Raw genomic sequence first — 20,642 nt, 5'->3', positions numbered from 1 at the left:
TTAATATTTTAATTTAATACTTTATGTCATATTTTGTTACTAGTTTTTGCCAAATGTTGGTTATTTGTCTGCTGATGTCGTGAATATACTTTATGTTATTAATTAATATTTTGTTAAGTATTTATTATTTATTTATTACTTATTCATTTATTATGGTCTTTAATGGTAATACAGGAAGGCTAATGTCTCATAAGGTTTGTTTGTTTGACTTAAAGAACAAAGGCACAGTAGGCTATATACTTTATCTACCGCGGGTATTGAATTCAGAATTTTAGATCCATAGACATACCGCTGTCACACTGCAGGGCATTTCAATTTGATAATACAGTGATTAGGCTATTTAATACTACTTTTCTTAAGTTTTACGGATAAATATTTAATCAATATTTTTCCTGAAAACAAGAACCAAATAAGATGATTACATTAATTATTATCTTGTTATGAACAAATTTAGAAGTTTAATGAAAGATATGTATACAAGGGTTTTGAAAGTAGGTAAGAACTGAACGTGTAAACCATTTTTTATCATATTTGATATATGTTTGAACTGTAAACAGGTGCCAAAAGATCGGAACTTGGCTTCTGTAACTTCTTCAAGGGAGGTAATAAAGGCTGTTCTAGTAATTATATTGATGGTGAAAAAAGATTCTGAAAGTCCCTTAGGTGAAAATCTTGTTTTTCTAAATAAATTTTGACATGTACCTAAAGAATTATTGATTATGTAGTTGATAGTACGGGTGTGGATTTCATGTGTCTAGATTTTTAGAAACCATTTTATAAGGTGTCAGGAAAAGGCGAGTTAAAAATTATCCCTGGAAATCTGGTGGGTGGGTGTGTTTCCTTATTGCAAAAACACATCAAGCTATCTGCTGAGTCCATCAAGGGAAATCTAACCCTTGAATTTAGCACTGTAAATCCGTAGACGTACCGCTCTATCAGCGAGGGACAAGTCCGAGAGATAAAATGGCCATATGGAAAATAACAGACGGTTGATACATATGGAGATCTGTCAAACTGGATTAATATTACGAGTGATGTGGTACATCAAAACTTACCGCTATGTTCTTTATTTGTTTGTAGTTAAACACAAAAGCTACAGAAAGAGCTATTTGTGCTCTGCCTACTATGGGTATCCAAACCCGGTTTCTGGCGTTTAAGTCCCGAGACATGCCGCTGTGCTACTGGGAGGCAGGGACTTTGATCTCTTTTGATTTACATCAATGATATAGATGCAGGAATTGTCAATAGATTACTTAAATTTAATGATAATAATACAGTTTTTGATGATGTAAGTTATTTTGTGAGTTGGGTGAATATATCCATTTTGGATATCATAATTTGATATAATGATTCTAATGGGAGAACCAATGAAAGAAAAGAATCTTGGAGCTATAGTTGTTCAGTATCTTAAGCCATTCAATGAATGTACTACAGTGAATTTCCTACCCATGAACAAGAGCTCGCTGTTTTTTCTATTGTGCTGGTTTACTAACAATGACTCGTGGACAACAGTTTGCTGTATATCGGTAAGAAAAAAATATTTATTATTGAATCTTTAACTGTGGAATAACGAATTCTAATCAAAAATAATTGTTCGCATTAACTATAACTTATTATTTTAATCAAACAGTAATTTCGACAAACAAAACTAAAATACTGTACAGTGTTTATCATAAAAGTAATTTCAAAAATCATTTTTGGTTAAAAACATAAATTAGAGAATAATTAACAAAAGATACAAATTATTTTGAAATAGCTTGTAGAAAAAGCTTGTAGATGCTGTAGAAAAGAAAAACACTGAAATACCTGTCAAACATTAAAAACAATAAATTATATCTTCCAGTAATATCTAATGATGAATAAACATTTACAACATTTTAACGACAGGTAAATACTGTTCAAACGTTGGGGATAGTAAATTATACATTTCAGTAATATCTGATGATGTAGGCAAAAACACAACCAGCATGCATGGTGACAGTGGAGATCAAAGCTAGTTCCAAAAGTAGGACGAGGACTTGTTTCATGTCAGTAGATGGATGTTAGTCGTTATTGTTACTTCAAGTTGGTTGTGACGGTTTATAATAATGATACCCTTTGTAAAATAGAGTGGTTTATATACGTATTTTATTGTCTTTGTGTATCGTTTAATGAGTAATATTGTTTCACATTTTGTGTTTCTTGGTATTTACTTGGGAATGAATCATCTACTAGTGTAATAACAAGTCACATTGAAAACAAAGCTGAGAATTCTTTAACAAACGTGTTTACTCTGTATTTTGGTATTTAAAGTATAATAATTCTCTTTAATGTATATTTAAACGTATATTTACAGTATATTAAACTCTTACGATTTTACTCACTTAGTTAACAATCACTAAATAAAACCTAAGTCTGTATAGCTTTTCTACACACATACTAGATAAACAGAGATATGTATGCAAGCTACTATTAGTGTACAACTATATGTGGATAAATACAGATAATGACAGATGTTGCTTTTGTAATAAGTACAAATACGTCATCTGTCAGGTGTACAAATAAGGATAGTTATTCTCTTAGCATCAAATTTTAAACAATGCAATAACAAACCGTGTTTTTTATTCAGTTTATGAATATTCGTTTTAATGTTTGTATGAAACTTTCGTTCATATTAGTTTACTAAACAAAATCAGAATTGTTTTTATTTCATTCTTAATGACGTAGTCCTGAATGAAAAGATAACTTTAACAGATTCCTGTCTCATTCGAGATTTCATGTTTGATACGAAGCGCATCTCACTGATTACTATTTGTGATATTGTATCATATCAAGATATTATTTTTGTCACGCTGATCCTCACACGATTTACGATTTACAGACTTAGCATACTGCCATTTAGTTTCAAATTAGTTTCTCATTAAAATGGAACATAAATAGTTCCAACAAACACACCCATAACTCAAGCAAAACTTGACGAAGTTATGTCCACCTTTTAAAAGTGCTCTGATTAAAGTGTTTTTAGTCATTTCTGTCAAGACTTATTGACCCTACGTGTTTTAATAACATGGTGGTTTATAAGGGTTACTATATTAGCAAATTTGTGGTCACAATAACATTTCGGTGGTAAGTGACATATTAAAATGTATATCCAAAATTGATATCAAAAATAAATACTGTTTTCAAACCCTCAGTAGCTGACAATAAATATATAATAGGTTTAGTCGTGTTTTATGTTTTTAGGCACACGTTTCCCACTGTTACAATACCATCCTGTTAGGCAAGCGGATACAATTTTAACATAACAAATGATGATGACATTCAATCTAATGATAGTCGACTTAGAATGGCAGCATTCTATTGTATAGTTGGTATATCTAATTTTCTTGAACATATTAAGCATCCCGTCGCTAAGGAGGCAGACATACGTCATGAAACATACAACGAAGAAAGGTAGATTTTAAAATTTAAAAGAAATTGTTTTGTGTTTTAATTTTTCCTTTCTATTAGTCAATAATATTATTTATTTATCTCAGTTTAATTTTTGCAACAATTATCTTCAACTTATTATAAAGAATAATTTACCATGTTCAAAAATCAGTATAGGAGCGGGTCTCAAGATTTTAGGTTTAAAGTGGTGGCTGAGTTGTTTTTGTTAAGGAACGTAGTTTACGACCACATTTTAAAGAAACAAAAATGTCAAAATGTTCTACTTCTAATCCAGTTTAGCCACATATCTCTGGACAATGTTCAGATGCACAGTCTTTTCCTTAGGAAAGAAGAATTTCAAGCTTTTTATGTCCATTGTGAAAATCTGACTACTTAGGCATATGTTGACAAAATTTAAAGTACCTTCATAAATGGCGTCACGTCCTTACACATAGAGTGTGCTAACATTGTTTGTGAAGGAATGCAAGAAACAAATCTCGCCGCTATTGCGTTCACACATACTCTCAGATGACTTTTTATTCCAACAGCCACTTCTGTGGCTAATTAGTGCCAATTAATTAAAAGTGTGAAACACTGTGGAAGAACATAAATAACTGAATGATGAAAACAGGTAACAAACCACCATCCTTATTTGTTATATCCTTACTCAGATCGTGATTAAGAATAAGTCTTTAGACTTACAATTATAAAATCCGAAGTTCTATTACTGATGACTTACACAGTGTTAAGAAAATGAAAATAGCCAGAGACAGAGTAACCTGAAGATGTAGACACGTTTGGCATGTAATTGTTTGTTTGTTTTGTTTTTTTTAAATTTCGCGCAAAGCTACTCGAGGGCAATCTGCTCTAGCCGTTCCTAATTTAGCAGTGTAAGACAAGAGACCTAGCTATGCCGGACCTACAAAAAAATAGTAATACACTGTTAAGTTAATTATATCTTCAGCAACTCAAAATTCATCACGCTAAAAGTGAACCCTCGATAGGATATCAAGGAAGTTTCAGACGAGACAAGAGACTCAATATTGTTTGTAACTAACTTTTGTACATAGATCATTATTTGTAATAAACATTATTGTTTGTATATTAAAATATATTTGTACTAACAAAAATGTTTGTGTCATTCTTGTTGACAAGTGTCATAAATTGTTGCACATTGAAATTTGTGCTGATTCATTCTTCTATATCATAAATAGAAGAATTGGTTCGTTCACTTTTCTACTAGAACATTATTCGAATTATAAAAGAAAAATTTTATATGAATAACTCCACATCAATACTCAAGAAATATGTCTTATTTTTTACCTATTCTTATTGTGATTAGATTATTATGCAAATGTTAACATGCTAGCAACTGTCAGTACAACCCTTTCTGTCAAAAATTCATTTTATTTTTTGTATATGTCTATAATTTGTATACTCTTCTATTAATAGTTAATAAAACACTTCAAATTCTTCTTAACTCTTTGATAACCATTTGGTTTTCTTCATGGAAAACATTTTTATAAAACACGAAAATAATATAACAGGTTTTATAACAGTAGCATTTTGGTAATGATGATGTCTGTAGATTTTAAAATACTAGTATCTTGGTCATGAATAAATCGTTTTAAGGTTTTTAATTCTCCTGGAAAAGGAAAATTTCTGAAAACAAGGAAGGAAGGAACAAGAGCTTTTTTCCGTTTCCCTCCTCACACAGAAATAGCAACCCAAACATGTTGTGTCATCTTGCTGAACAACCTAAATATAAAGAAAGGAAGAAAAACAAAATTAGTTAACTGAATAATTTTCTCAAAACCTGCAGACGTGCAAGATCGGGAAAAGAAAGAAACCTGTTTTGACATGGGTTTAATAATAATTTAAAAAAAACAATGAAGACTAGAAGATGTGTGAGGCAGAATGAATAAACCGAAAGAAGCGATGGAAGAAAGTAACATGTTGCCATTAAGATACAAAACTAATTTTTAGATCTATCTATTATTGCTTAGAGTAAAGAGAATGTAATTTAATTCTGTGGTGTTAGTAAAGATTATCATGGAAAACATTTTCAGAGTCAGAGTTAAAAGACAAGCATAAACAGACAGAATATGAGTTAATGACGGATATAAGGCAGGGTTATAACGTTGATAGGGTTGATATAATGAAAAAAGCATTCATTTGCAGTTGGTTAAATTTTGCAAAAGCGATATGGATGTATTTTCTATGTTTTTCAAAAAGTACTGTTAGCGGAGGAATGTCAGCTACCAGATATGATAAGAGAATCACTTATTTTGTTATCTGGGGAGGCATTAGCATCATACAGTAAGATTGGGAGCAGAGAAAAATTGAAAATATTACGAGCTAGGTTTAAGAAACGGAATTAATTCTGTAGATTTATTGCAGGAAGAAAATTTGACATTGACAAGACTGTACATTTCATGTTAAAATAGGAAAACTTGATCAAATGACAAACACAATTAGTAATACAGTTAAAATATAGCAAGTCATCAAATTCACGTAATATAGTGACGTCAACAGAATAATAAGCATTGACGAGGAAACCAAGTGTTGAAAGTAGGTGAAAATCAAGCCAGCAGACATACTTACCACAAATAAATATAACTAGATCACTTCTGCCTGAGTAAACAAAGTGATACATTACAAACCTCCATCACCTTGTTTCATGTGCTATCTAGTTAAACATGTATTGTTCAAAGAGAATACGAAAACTATGGAGACAAAGAACACAATAGCGTATTGTATTGAAGACAGAGAGAACAAATTTCGAATAATAGAAGATATTATGATAAATGAAAAAGCAAGAGCTATTGGTAGTTGGTAGATGAAAGTGTTATTAAAATACTCACAGCAACAACTGATTGCTTTGATAATGACGTAAAAGTTATCACGTCGTAAACTACAATAGTAGTAGTGATAACACATAGCCAGTGTAACAAATCAGTTAGATAGAATACTGAAACATGGACAGTAAATAAGTAATAAATACTTCATGAAGTAAATAATGACGAAATGTAAACTGTTGATAAAATAGGGAGACGAAATAATAAACGGTTATTATAATATGAGAATCTGTATATATGTCACAGTGAAGTTATCACTAGCGGTCAGAAACCTACGGTAAAACTATTATAACTGATGGGAAGGCATTAATGTAATGAGAATGATACAATAAATACCAAGGAAGGAACGTTACTCCAAAGGAATGTTACAGCCAGCATTAGAATTAGAACATTGCACAATGTTTGTTGGACATTCAAATATGGATACAACGAAAGATGAAACCATTGAAAACTATTACTAGCCATCTGTGTATGGAGATAAAGATTCTTATATATAAAGCTGTCAAAATATACCAGTTAGTTGGTAAGATACATGATAGTAGACATGCATAACAAGCAGAATGAGATTCCATACAATGATATTAGACATGTAGAATCAGCTGAATAATATTCTACAGAAGCAGAAAAATAGCGTTAAAACTGACAGTGATAATCTCGTAGGTTGGAATTCTTCAAGAGCTGTTGTTAGATTTACGTAATAATGTTTACTAAATAATAATACAAAATTTAGGGCAGGCAATAGAACTATAAATAAAACACTTTGGTGTTTTTCCTATGGGAGCAGTCAACTCCTGAGATATGTTTGCAGGTTGCAAAGACTAATATGAATGTGGCACATTGTGGGTTTCAGTACCCACAACTTGTTCATTTATGTTTTTACTTTTCTTATTTTATTATTTTTCGTTGCATGTGACCGTTTGAGAAAGAAAGTTAATACTCATAGATGATGCATCCCACTGCTATGTGAGTCATACTTTTGCAACCACTTCAAAAAGACAGGAAACATCTTATATCCACATTATAGCCTGTGTTCTGGTGACTTTGTTTTTGTGCAGAGTTTTGATTAAGGCTTGTTTTGTATTACAAATATGTTTTATTTCATTATAAGTTTGATTCTGCTATTTAGCTCAGTCCTTCCTTTTTGATGTAAATATTAACTAAACTGTCTAGATAATTGATTAGGAGTTAAAAAGGAGATTCTAAACTGTTATAGAAGAGGTCCCAGTGGTTAAATACACCATGGAATGTAACAATATGATGTGGTATTTCACACAGTATTATCTCTATAGACATTAATGTGTGTCGAGTAATTACAGTGTTACCTTAGTTTGAAGATAATGTATTTATGAGGTTTAATCTGTTTCCAGGCATTTAAATTCAACTGTGGGGACGTTAAAATGGTACGGTTTATTTCACTATTCGTTGGTAAAAAAGTAGCCTAGGAGTAGGTGGAGGGTGATGATGACTAGTTGCCTTCCCTCTGGTCTTACACTGCTGTATTAGAGAGGGCTAGCGCAGATAGCCCTTGTGTTACTTTGCGCACAATCAAACCAAACAAACTTAATAAAACTAAACTATGTCCGACATGAGCAATAAGTTAATGCAGGGTCAGTCTACAGATATTATGAAAATATAACTTATTTTATGTTGGTAATTCACTAACAAACAATAATTTATTTGTACTCTGTTCAGATTAGAGATCAAATATAAATATTATGTATGTCAATTTGTAGCTGATTAGCTCAGGGTTTCCCAACCGGTGGGTCGCGACCCCCTGTGGGGTCGCGAAGCCTTGGCAGGGGAGTCGCGTAGCCTTGTTAGAAGTAGCTTGGGTAACATTAATTTTATTTCATCAATTACATTTTCATGCTCTTACATTTTTTTTGTTTCGGTGCAAAGCAAAACGTGTGCTACGTTAGTTCAATGTCATTAGGTGATATTATGGGTGTATGTATGCGTGCCTGTGTGAATGTGTATGTGTCTGGAACTGTATGTATGTGTGTACTAGTGAGTAGCGAGTATGTGAGTGCATGCGCATGTACGTATACTTGTGTGTCTGTTTAACTGTGATTGAGTGTGTGTGTGCTCGCTGTCGACACGTGAGTCACATGTCCGTTGCTGATTGGTAGATGACGAATCGCGCGACTGGCCACGCTCCCTTCCCTCCCAATACTTACCCCATCATAACTCTACCTGCACCCCCCACAAGTAGTCAGTGTAAGATCTACAGTTGCCAAAGCGTTCATTATTCAACATTTTTATTTTATTTTAACAAGGAGATAAGTAAGCAGTAGAGCTGAGTTGTGTCCATGGCTAAACGGCCCAGATACTCAGAATGCTACCTCAACATTGGCTTCACCACTGTGCTCGCCAACGACGGCATCGAGAAACCACAGTGTGTTTTGAAACATCCAGAACACGCAAAGAAGGGTTTGGATTTCTTCAAACGGCATGAACGGTGTCTTAAAAGCCAAAGAATCGATAGATGTGGGTCGTTTCAGCAGCAGAGTGCAGCCGTAGTGGAAGCTTCATATGAGATTGCATTCGAAATTGCTAAACAAAAAAAGCCTCACACGATTGGAGAAACACTTCTTAAACCCTGCATGATGAAAGCAGTAAATCTTATTCTTGAAGAAGCCAGTGCAAAGAAGATGCAGCAAGTATCCCTGTCAAATAATACTATACAGAGGCTCATTTCTAAAATGTCTATGGATGTGAAGGAACAGATTTTGACTGAAATCAAGGGTTCCCCTTTGTTCTACTTTCAGCTCAACGAGTCAACAGATGTAAGTTCATGTTCTCAGTTGCTTGTCTTCGTGAGATACATTAATTCAGGTGACATCAAAGACGAATTCTTATTCTGCAGTGCACTTGAAACCACAACAAAAGCTGATGATGTCATGGAAAAAGTTTCAACTTTTTTCAAGACGAAGATCTTCAACGGGAAAACGTGTGTGGGTTTGTACGGATGGGGCACAGGCTATGCTGGGATCGAAATCAGGATTCCAGTCGAGAGTGAAGAAGTTAGCACCTCAAGCAAAGGGCATCCACTGCATGATTCACCGATATGCTCTCGCCAGTAAGACTCTCCCTGCCTCTCTGCAGGAAGTGCTTGAATCTGCAATCAAAATTGTAAATTATGTGAAGACTCAAGCACTCAACACTCGCCTATTCAAAGAACTATGCAAAGACATGAATGCTGACCACGAAGTCCTTCTCTTCTACACAGCAGTACGTTGGTTGTCGAAAGGAAACGTTATTAATCGTGTCTTTGAAATGAAAGATGAAATAAATCTATTCCTGGAAACTCAAGAAAGGATAGATCTTGTAGCTCACTTCGAAGATGAAGCATGGAATAAAAGGGTTGCGTATCTATCCGACATTTTTGACCAGCTGAACAAGCTCAATTTGAAGCTTCAAGGAAGGGAAACACATGTTCTCCTTTTCAAGATAGTCTTCGGGCCTTTGTTTCCAAACTGCAGAACTGGCGTCGGAAAACCAATCTTGGAAACATCGCTATGTTTGAAAAACTTTGTGAGTGACGGATTAGTCTCAGATCCAACTGGATCAGTTCCTCAAGGATGAGATTACCGAACATCTTCAGTCTCTAGAAAAGGAAGTCGAGCGTTACTTCCCTGAGCTATCACAAGAACAGGAGGCCCTGGTAAGGAACTCATTTTGTATTGAACTTGATGTATCCAGCATCCCAGATGATATCCAAGATGAATTTCTGGATCTAATGAACGACTCTTCAGCTCGTGATCTCTTCAAGGTGAAATCCGTGACTCAGTTCTGGTGCGCTATGTATCAGTCATACTCCAAAGTCAGCATGATAGCTTTACGTGTCCTTGTTCCATTTGCTTCTACCTACTTGTGTGAGGCAGGATTTTCCACTCTTGTCAATATAAAAACAAAGAATAGGAACAGATTGGATGTTGGAGATGACATGAGACTGGCTCTAACAAACGCTCGGCCACGAATTTCAAAGCTTGCTGCTGAAATGCAACATCAGGCATCTCACTAGCTGGGTTGGATAGCTGTTCAAACCTATGTTAATATTATTTTAAGAAATATATGTTCTTTTTGTGAATTCAGGTTGGACCAATGTGATTTAATTTGCTAATAAATAATTACAGAATTTTAAAATATTTTTTAGATGTTTATTTCCCTCTCCTTCACAGAAAATAAAAGAAAAATTAAGCTGCTGATAGTAAGCCCTAAGTAGGGGGTCACATGGGTTTCAAACGTATAGGTAAGGGGTCGCGAGTGCCAAAAGGTTGGGAACCCCTGGATTAGCTGTTTATAACCAGAACTTTTGCTAGCGTAACGTAAGTTTGGGATGATTAGTAAAACAAGATAATGATTTTCTGTGGTAATTATGGAAACTTATGGTTGCCATTTGCTTTCTGGTAACAATCTATGATAGAAGTTATAGTTCCCTTTGTACGAACAGACCGTTTCAATGTAACTAACTTTTACATTCGTCATGAATGGAATTCTAGGGATCATAAAGTCATGTATGACTAACATGTCGGTTTGGAGGTCTGTGTTTATCTTATTAACCAGAATATTTGGAAGTCTGTATTTATCTTATTAACCAGAATATTTGGAAGTCTGTGTTTATTTTATTAACCAGAATATTTGGAAGTCTGTGTTTATCTTATTAACCAGAATATTTGGAAGTAATATTCCAACATACTGGTAAGAAACTTGTATTCATGCAACGTACTTTATCATGAAAAACTATCGAATATAACATTTATTTTATATTTGATCTCTACTCTGAACAGAGTACAAATAAATTATTGTTTGTTAGTGAATTACCAACATAAAATAAGTTATATTTTCATAATATCTGTAGACTGACCCTGCATTAACTTATTGCTCATGTCGGACATAGTTTAGTTTTATTAAGTTTGTTTGGTTTGATTGTGCGCAAAGTAACACAAGGGCTATCTGCGCTAGCCCTCTCTAATACAGCAGTGTAAGACCAGAGGGAAGGCAACTAGTCATCATCACCCTCCACCTACTCCTAGGCTACTTTTTTACCAACGAATAGTGAAATAAACCGTACCATTTTAACGTCCCCACAGTTGAATTTAAATGCCTGGAAACAGATTAAACCTCATAAATACATTATCTTCAAACTAAGGTAACACTGTAATTACTCGACACACATTAATGTCTATAGAGATAATACTGTGTGAAATACCACATCATATTGTTACATTCCATGGTGTATTTAACCACTGGGACCTCTTCTATAACAGTTTAGAATCTTCTTTTTAACTCCTAATCAATTATCTAGACAGTTTAGTTAATATTTACATCAAAAAGGAAGGACTGAGCTAAATAGCAGAATCAAACTTATAATGAAATAAAACATATTTGTAATACAAAACAAGCCTTAATCAAAACTCTGCACAAAAACAAAGTCACCAGAACACAGGCTATAATGTGGATATAAGATGTTTCCTGTCTTTTTGAAGTGGTTGCAAAAGTATGACTCACATAGCAGTGGGATGCATCATCTATGAGTATTAACTTTCTTTCTCAAACGGTCACATGCAACGAAAAATAATAAAATAAGAAAAGTAAAAACATAAATGAACAAGTTGTGGGTACTGAAACCCACAATGTGCCACATTCATATTACTCTTTGCAACCTGCAAACATATCTCAGGAGTTGACTGCTCCCATAGGAAAAACACCAAAGTGTTTTATTTATAGTCCTATTGCCTGCCCTAAATTTTGTATTATTATTTAGTAAACATTATTACGTAAATCTAACAACAGCTCTTGAAGAATTCCAACCTACGAGATTATCACTGTCAGTTTTAACGCTATTTTTCTGCTTCTGTAGAATATTATTCAGCTGATTCTACATGTCTAATATCATTGTATAGAATCTCATTCTGTTTGTTATGCATGTCTACTATCATGTATTTTACCAACTAACTGGTATATGTTGACAGCTTTATATATAAGAATCTTTATCTCCATATACAGATGGCTAGTAATAGTTTTCAATGGTTTCATCTTTCGTTGCATCCATATCTGAATGTCCAACAAACATTGTGCTATGTTCTAATTCTAATGCTGGCTGTAACATTCCTTTGGAGTAACGTTCCTTCCTTGGTATTTATTGTATCATTCTCATTACATTAATGCCTTCCCATCAGTTATAATAATTTCACCGTAGGTTTCTAACCACTAGTGATAACTTCACTGTGACATATATACAGATTCTCATATTATAATAACCGTTTATTATTTCTTCTCCCTATTTTATCAACAGTTTACATTTCGTCATCATTTACTTCATGAAGTATTTATTATTTAACTACTGTCCATGTTTCAATATTCTATCTAACTGATTTGTTACACTGGTTATGTGTTACCACTATTATTATTGTCGTTTACAACGTGATAACTTTTACGCCATTATCAAAGCAATCAGTTGTTGCTGTGAGTATTTTAATAACACTTTCATCTACCAACTACCAATAGCTCTTGCTTTTTCATTTATCATAATATCTTCTATTATTCGAAATTTGTTCTCTCTGTCTTCAATACAATACGCTATTGTGTTCTTTGTCTCCATAGTTTTCGTATTCTCTTTGAACAATACATGTTTAACTAGATAGCACATGAAACAAGGTGATGGAGGTTTGTAATGTATCACTTTGTTTACTCAGGCAGAAGTGATCTAGTTATATTTATTTGTGGTAAGTATGTCTGCTGGCTTGATTTTCACCTACTTTCAACACTTGGTTTCCTCGTCAATGCTTATTATTCTGTTGACGTCACTATATTACGTGAATTTGATGACTTGCTATATTTTAACTGTATTACTAATTGTGTTTGTCATTTGATCAAGTTTTCCTATTTTAACATGAAATGTACAGTCTTGTCAATGTCAAATTTTCTTCCTGCAAATAATCTGCTGAATTAATTCCGTCTGTTAAACCTAGCTCGTAATATTTTCAATTTTTCTCTGCTCCCAATCTTAATGTATGATGCTAATGCCTCCCCAGATAACAAAATAAGTGATTCTCTTATCATATCTGGTAGCCGACATTCCTCCGCTAACAGTACTTTTTGAAAAACATAGAAAATACATCCATATCGCTTTTGCAAAATTTAACCAATTGGAAATGAATGCTTTTTCCACTATATCAACCCTATCAACGTTATAACCCTGCCTTATATCCGTCATTAACTCATATTCTGTCTGTTTGTGTTTGTCTTTTAACTCTCACTCTGAAAATGTTTTCCATGATAAATGCATTTTCTTTACTCTAATCATCAATAGATAGATCTAAAAATTAGTTTTGTATCTTAATAACAACACGTTACTTTCTTCCATCGCCTCTTTCGGTTTATTCATTCTGTCTCACACATCTTCTAGTCTTCATCGTTTAATTTTTATTATCATTGAACTTCTGTGTTTTACAATCCATTCGCAAACCCATGTCAAAACAGGTTTCTTTCTTTTCCCGATCTTGCACATCTGCAGGTTCTGAGAAAATTATATAGTGTTAACTAATTTTGTTTTTCTTCCTTCTCGTGTAACATAATTGTAAGAAATTATATGCTTGTAATATTTCAAGTTTCGCTGTAAGAGCATTAATATCCCTAATTAATGCATCATTATAATTATGATGTAACAATTTGCAAATTTATAAAACCTGTCGTTTTCCATTTTCTATGTCACACAAGTTAGTAATACACTTTGTTCATTTGTTAAAAGAGAAATGTTTGTTTCCTGGAGAAATGCCAGCTGTAGTAGAATTACTTCTCCACTTCACATCCACACTCCAGTAATTCACTGTGGCTTCCTCTGATGGCGATAAATCAAACTTCGACGGCGTGTTTGAAATATCTTGGGATGCCAAACATCACAATTTTCGACTTATTCGACGAAATTAATAAAAAGATAGCATTCTGTTTAAAGTTTCGGTGAAGAATAAAATTACCAGAGATCCCTGTTTTTCAAATACAAATATTCTCTTCTCTGGTTAATAAATTCGCTATTATATACTCACTTAACTCAGTATCTCTGTGATCCAGTAAACATTGAACATAGGAAATAGATGGCATGGCTATGTAGATATTACAGTCGTACTAGATGCCAGTTTTACAGCTATTTTTCTGATAAAAAAAACAAATGCAACTGTATATTTGGCTCCTTGAATAAAGTCCTACTGTTAGTTTTCTGATTATCAGACTAAAAAAATAGTCCTGCATAAACACTTCTTAAATTGAATAAATCTTACTTTATATTCAGGTAGTTCAGCAAGTGAACACTACATGTTTAGGTTGCTATTTCTGTGTGAGGAGGGAAACGGAAAAAAAGATCTCGTTCCTTCCTTGCTTGTTTTCAGAAATTTCCCTTTTCCAGAAAAATTAAAAAACGATTTATTCATGACCAAGATACTAGTATTTTAAAACCTACAGACATCATCATTACCAAAATGATACTATTCTAAAACCTGCTATATTATTTTCGTTCTTTATAAAAATGTTTTCCATGAAGAAAACCAAATGGTTTATCAAATAGTTAAAATGATTTTGAAGTATTTTGTAAACTATTAATAGAAGAGTATTCAAATTATAGACATATACAAAAAATAAAATAAGTTTCTAATAGAGAGTGTAATACAGACAGTTTCTAGCATGTTGACATTTTGCATTTTGCATAATAATCTAATCACAATAAGAATAGGTAAAAAATAAGACATATTTCTTGAGTATTGATGTGGAGTTATTCATATAAAATTTTTCTTTTATAATTCGAATAATGTTCTAGTAGAAAAGTGAACGAACCAATTCTTCTATTTATGATATGAATCAGCACAAATTACAATGTGCTACAATTTATGATACTTGCCAACAAGGATGACACAAACATTTTTGTTAGTACAAATACATTTTAATATACAAAAAATAACGTTTATTACAAATAAATGTAATCTATGTACAAAGTTATTTACAAACAATACTGAGTCTCTTATCTCGTCTGAAACTTACTTGATATCTTATCGAGGGTTCACCTTGAGCGTGATGAATTTTGAGTTGCTGAAGATATAATTAACTTAACAGTGTATTACTATTTTTTTGTAGGCCCGGCATGGCCAGGTGGGTTAAGGCATGCGACTCGTAATGCGAGAGTCGCGGGTTCGAATCCCAGTCGCACCAAACATGCTCGCCCTTTCAACCGTGGAGCGTTATAATGAGACGGTCAATCCCACTATTCGTTAGTAAAAGAGTAGCCCAAGAGTTGGCGGTGGGTGGTGATGACTAGCTGTCTTCCCTCTAGTCTTACACTGCTAAATTAGGAACGGTTAGCGCAGATAGCCCTCGAGTAGCTTTGCGCGAAATTCAACAAAACAAACAAACTAAAACATGCCAAATGTGTTTACATCTTCAGGTTACTCTGTTTTTGGCTATTTTAATTTTCTTAACACTGTGTAAGTCATCAGTAATAGAACTTCGGATTTTATAATTGTAAGTCTAAAGACTTATTCTTAATCACGATCTGAGTAAGGATATAACAAATAAGGATGTTGGTTTGTTACCTGTTTTCATCATTCAGTTCTTGATGTCCTTCACTGTGTTTCACACTTTTAATTAATTGGCACTAATTAGCCACAGAAGTGGCTGTTGGAATAACTTCATCTGAATTTATGTGTTAATGCAATAGCGGCGAGATTTGTTTCTTGCATTCCTTCACAAACAATGTTAGCACACTCCATGTGTAAGGACGTGACGCCATTTATGAAGGTACTTTAAATTTTGTCAACATATGCCTAAGTAGTCAGATTTTCACAATGGACATAAAAAGCTTGAAATTCTTCTTTCCTAAGGAAAAGACTGTGCATCTGAACATTGTCCAGAGATATGTGGCTAAACTGGATTAGAAGTAGAACATGTTGACATTTTTGTTTCTTTAAAATGTGGTCGTAAACTACGTTCCCTAATCAAAATAAACTCAGCCACCACTATAAACCTGTAATCTTGAGATCCGCTCCTATACTGATTTTTGAAGATGGCCAATTATTCGTTATAATAAGTTGAAGATAATTGTTGCAAAAATTAAACTGAGATAAAAAATAATATTATTAACTAATAGAAAGGAAAAATTTAAACACAAAACAATTTCTTTTAAATTTTAAAATCTACCTTACTTCGTTGTATGTTTCACTACATATGTCTGCCTCCTTAGCCACGGGATGCTTAATATGTTCAAGAAAATTAGATATACCAACTATAGAATAGAATGCTTCTATTCTAATACGACTATCATTTGATTGAATGTCATCATAATGTGTTATGTTAAAATTGTATCCGCCTGTCTAACACTTTGGCATTGGGGCAAGAAATATCCATAATAGTGTGGTATTGTAACAGTAAGAAACGTGTGCCTAAAAACATAAAACACGACTGAATCTATTATTTTCATTGTCAGTTACTGAGGGTTTGAAAACTATATTTATTCTTGATATCAATTTTGGAGAACATTGAATAAGTGCTGATTCAAGATTTTAATATGTCACTCACCACCGAAATGTTACTGTGACCACAAGCTTGCTAATATAGTAACCCTTACAAACCATGATGTTATTAAAACACGTAGGGTCAATAAGTCTTGACAGAAATGACTAAAAACACTTTAATCAGAGCACTTTTAAAAGGTGGACATAACTTCTTCAAGTTATGCTCGAGTTATGGGTGTGTTTATTGGAAGTATTTATATTCCATTTTAATGAGAAACTAATTTGAAACTAAATGGCAATATGCTAAGTCTGTAAATCGTAAATCGTGTGAGGATCAGCGTGACAAAAATAATATCTTAATATGATACAATATCACAAATAGTAATCAGTGCGATGCGCTTCGTATCAAACATGAATACTCGAATGAGACCGGAATCTGTTAAATTTATCTTTTCATTCAGGACTACGTCATTAAGAATGAAATAAAAACAATTCTGATTTTGTTTAGTAAACTTATATGAACGAAAGTTTCATTCAAACATTGAAACGAATATTCATAAACTGTATAAAACACGGTTTGTTATCGCGTTGTTTAAAATTTGATGCTAAGAGAATAACTATTCTTATTTGTACACCTGACAGATGACGTATTTGTACTTATTACAAAAGCAACATCTGTCATTATCTGTATTTATCCACATATAGTTGTACACTAATAGTAGCTTGCATACATATCTCTGTTTATCTAGTATATGTGTAGAAAAGCTATACAGACTTAGGTTTTATTTAGTGATTGTTAACTAAGTGAGTAAAATCGTAAGAGTTTAATATACTGTAAATATACATTAAAGAGAATTATTATACTTTAAATACCAAAATACAGAGTAAACACGTTTGTTAAAGAATTCTCAGCTTTGTTTTCAATGTGACTTGTTATTACACTAGTAGATGATTCATTCCCAAGTAAATACCAAGAAACACAAAATGTGAAACAATATTACTCATTAAACGATACACAAGGACAATAAAATACGTATATAAACCACTCTATTTTACAAAGTATATCATTATTATAAACCATCATGAAACAAGTCCTCGTCCTACTTTTGGAACTAGCTTTGATCTCCACTGTCACCATCCATGCTGGTCGTGGAAGAGGAAGAGGTAGAAACATGAAGGGAGGGCCATCTAGAGACGGAGGAGGTGGTGGTGGAACAAACGGTTAAAGAACGGGAACTGGAACAGGACGAACAATGACAACACAGACCCCTTAGGTGAGCATGGTTTAGCACTTATAATCAGTGTAACCTAAAGAAGAAATGTCCACCTATCGAAAACGCACGAGTAAAAGGGTTTTTAACCATATCTCTATCATTATTGTGTTTTTGCCTACATCATCAGATAGTACTGAAATGTATAATTTACTATTCCTTAACGTTTGAACAGTATTTACCTGCCGTTAAAGCGTTGTAAATGTTTTATTCATCATTAGATATTACTGGAATATATAATTTATTGTTTCTAACCTGTTTGACAGGTATTTCATTGTCATTAAAATATTGTTTTCCTTTTCTTCAGCATCGGATATTACCAGAAGACAAATACGTGGAAATACATCAGATTCCTGAACACTACAGAACTATTTATCTAAGAAATGAACAGATTGTATCTTCCAAGATACTTATCAATAAAATTCCTATTTTAGTAAAGCTGTTTCAAAATAATTTGTGTCTTTTGTTAATTATTCTCTAATTTATGTTTGTAACCAAAAATGATTTTTAAAATTACTTTTATGATAAACACTGTTCAGTATTTTAGATTTGTTTATCGAAATTACTGTTTGATTAAAATAATAAGTTATAGTTAATGCGAACAATTATTTTTTTCTTACCGATATACAGCAAACTGTTGTCCATGAGCCATTGTTAGTAAACCAGCACAATAGGAAAACAGCGAGCTCTTGTCCATGGGTAGAAAATTCACTGTAGTACATTCATTGAATGGCTTAAGATACTGAACAACTATAGCTCCAAGATTCTTTTCTTTCATTGGTTCTCCCATTAGAATCATTATATCAAATTATGATATCCAAATGGATATATTCACCCAACTCACAAAATAACTTACATCATCAAAAACTGTATTATTATCATTAAATTTAAGTAATCTATTGACAATTCCTGCATCTATATCATTGATGTAAATCAAAAGAGATCAAAGTCCCTGCCTCCCAGTAGCACAGCGGCATGTCTCCGGACTTACAACGCTAGAAACCGGGTTTGGATACCCATAGTAGGCAGAGCACAAATAGCTCTTTCTGTAGCTTTTGTGTTTAACTACAAACAAATAAAGAACATAGCGGTAAGTTTTGATGTACTACTGCATTCGTAATATTATTCCAGTTTGACTAATCTCCATATGTATCAACCATCTGCTATTTACCATCTAGACAGTTTATCTCTCGGACTTGTCCCTCGCTGATAGAGCGGTAAGTCTACGAATTTACAGTGTTAAAATCAAGGGTTAGATTTCCCTTGATGGACTCTCAGCAGATAGCCTGATGTAGCTTTGCTATAAGAAAATACACCCACCATCCAGATTTGTAGGGATAACTTTTTAATACGCCTTTTCTTGATACCTTGTAAAATGGTTTCTAAAAATCTAGATACATGAAATCCACACCCGTACTATCAACTACATAATCAATAATCTTTTAGAAACATGTCGAAATTTATTTAGAAAAACAAGATTTTCACATATTTTTTGACTATCGAAGAAAATTTTAAACTTTATTAAACCAAAACTTCCCTTAAGAGACTTTCAGAATCTTTTTTACCATCAATATAATAACTAGAACAGCCTTTATTACCTCCCTTGAAGAAGTGACAGTAGCCAAGTTCCGATCTTTTGGCACCTGTCTACATTTCAAAAATATACAAAATATGATATAAAATGGTTTACATATTCAGTTCTTACCGACTTTCAAAACCCTTGTATAAATGCAGGAACTTTATCTTTCATTAAACTTCTAAATTTGTTCATAACAAGATAATAATTAATGTAATCATCTTATTTGGTTCTTGTTTTCAGGAAAAAATATTGATTAAATATTTATCTGTAAAAGCTTAAGAAAAAGTAGTATTCAATAGCCTAATCACTGTATTATCAAATTGAAATGCCCTGCAGTGTGACAGCGGTATGTCTATGGATCTAAAATTCTGGATTCAATACCCCGCGGTAGATAAAGTATATAGCCTACTGTGCCTTTGTTCTTTAAGTCAAACAAACAAACCTAATGAGACATTAGCCTTCTTGTATTGCCATTAAAGACCATAATAAATGAATAAGTAATAAATAAACAATAAATACTTAACAAAATATTAATTAATAACATAAAGTATATTCACGACATCAGCAGACAAATAACCAACATTTGGCAAAAACTAGTAACAAAATATGACATAAAGTATAAATTAAAATATTAATTAATAACATAAAGTATTAAATTAACACATTAATTTATAACATACAGTATTAAATCAAAATATTACTTAATAACAAACAATATTAAATTAAACATTAAAAAATAAGAAACACTATCAAATTAAAATAATAATTAATAACAAATAATATTAAATTAAAACATTAATTAATAACAAAACAGTATTTCATAACAACAGTAATAAATTAAAATATTAATTAACAGCAAACAGTAAGAAATTAAAACTTTAATTAATAACATACAGTAGTAAATTAAAACATTAATTAATAACATACAGTATTAAATCAAAATAATAATTAATAACATAAAGTATTAAATTAAAATATTAATTAATGACATACAGTATTAAATAAATATAATAATTAATAACAAACA

This window comes from Tachypleus tridentatus, chromosome 13, assembly GCF_004210375.1.
Source record: "Tachypleus tridentatus isolate NWPU-2018 chromosome 13, ASM421037v1, whole genome shotgun sequence".
NCBI lineage: Eukaryota > Metazoa > Arthropoda > Merostomata > Xiphosura > Limulidae > Tachypleus > Tachypleus tridentatus.
The sequence above is the reverse complement of the archived record's forward strand: the minus strand, read 5'-3'. Positions refer to the sequence as shown.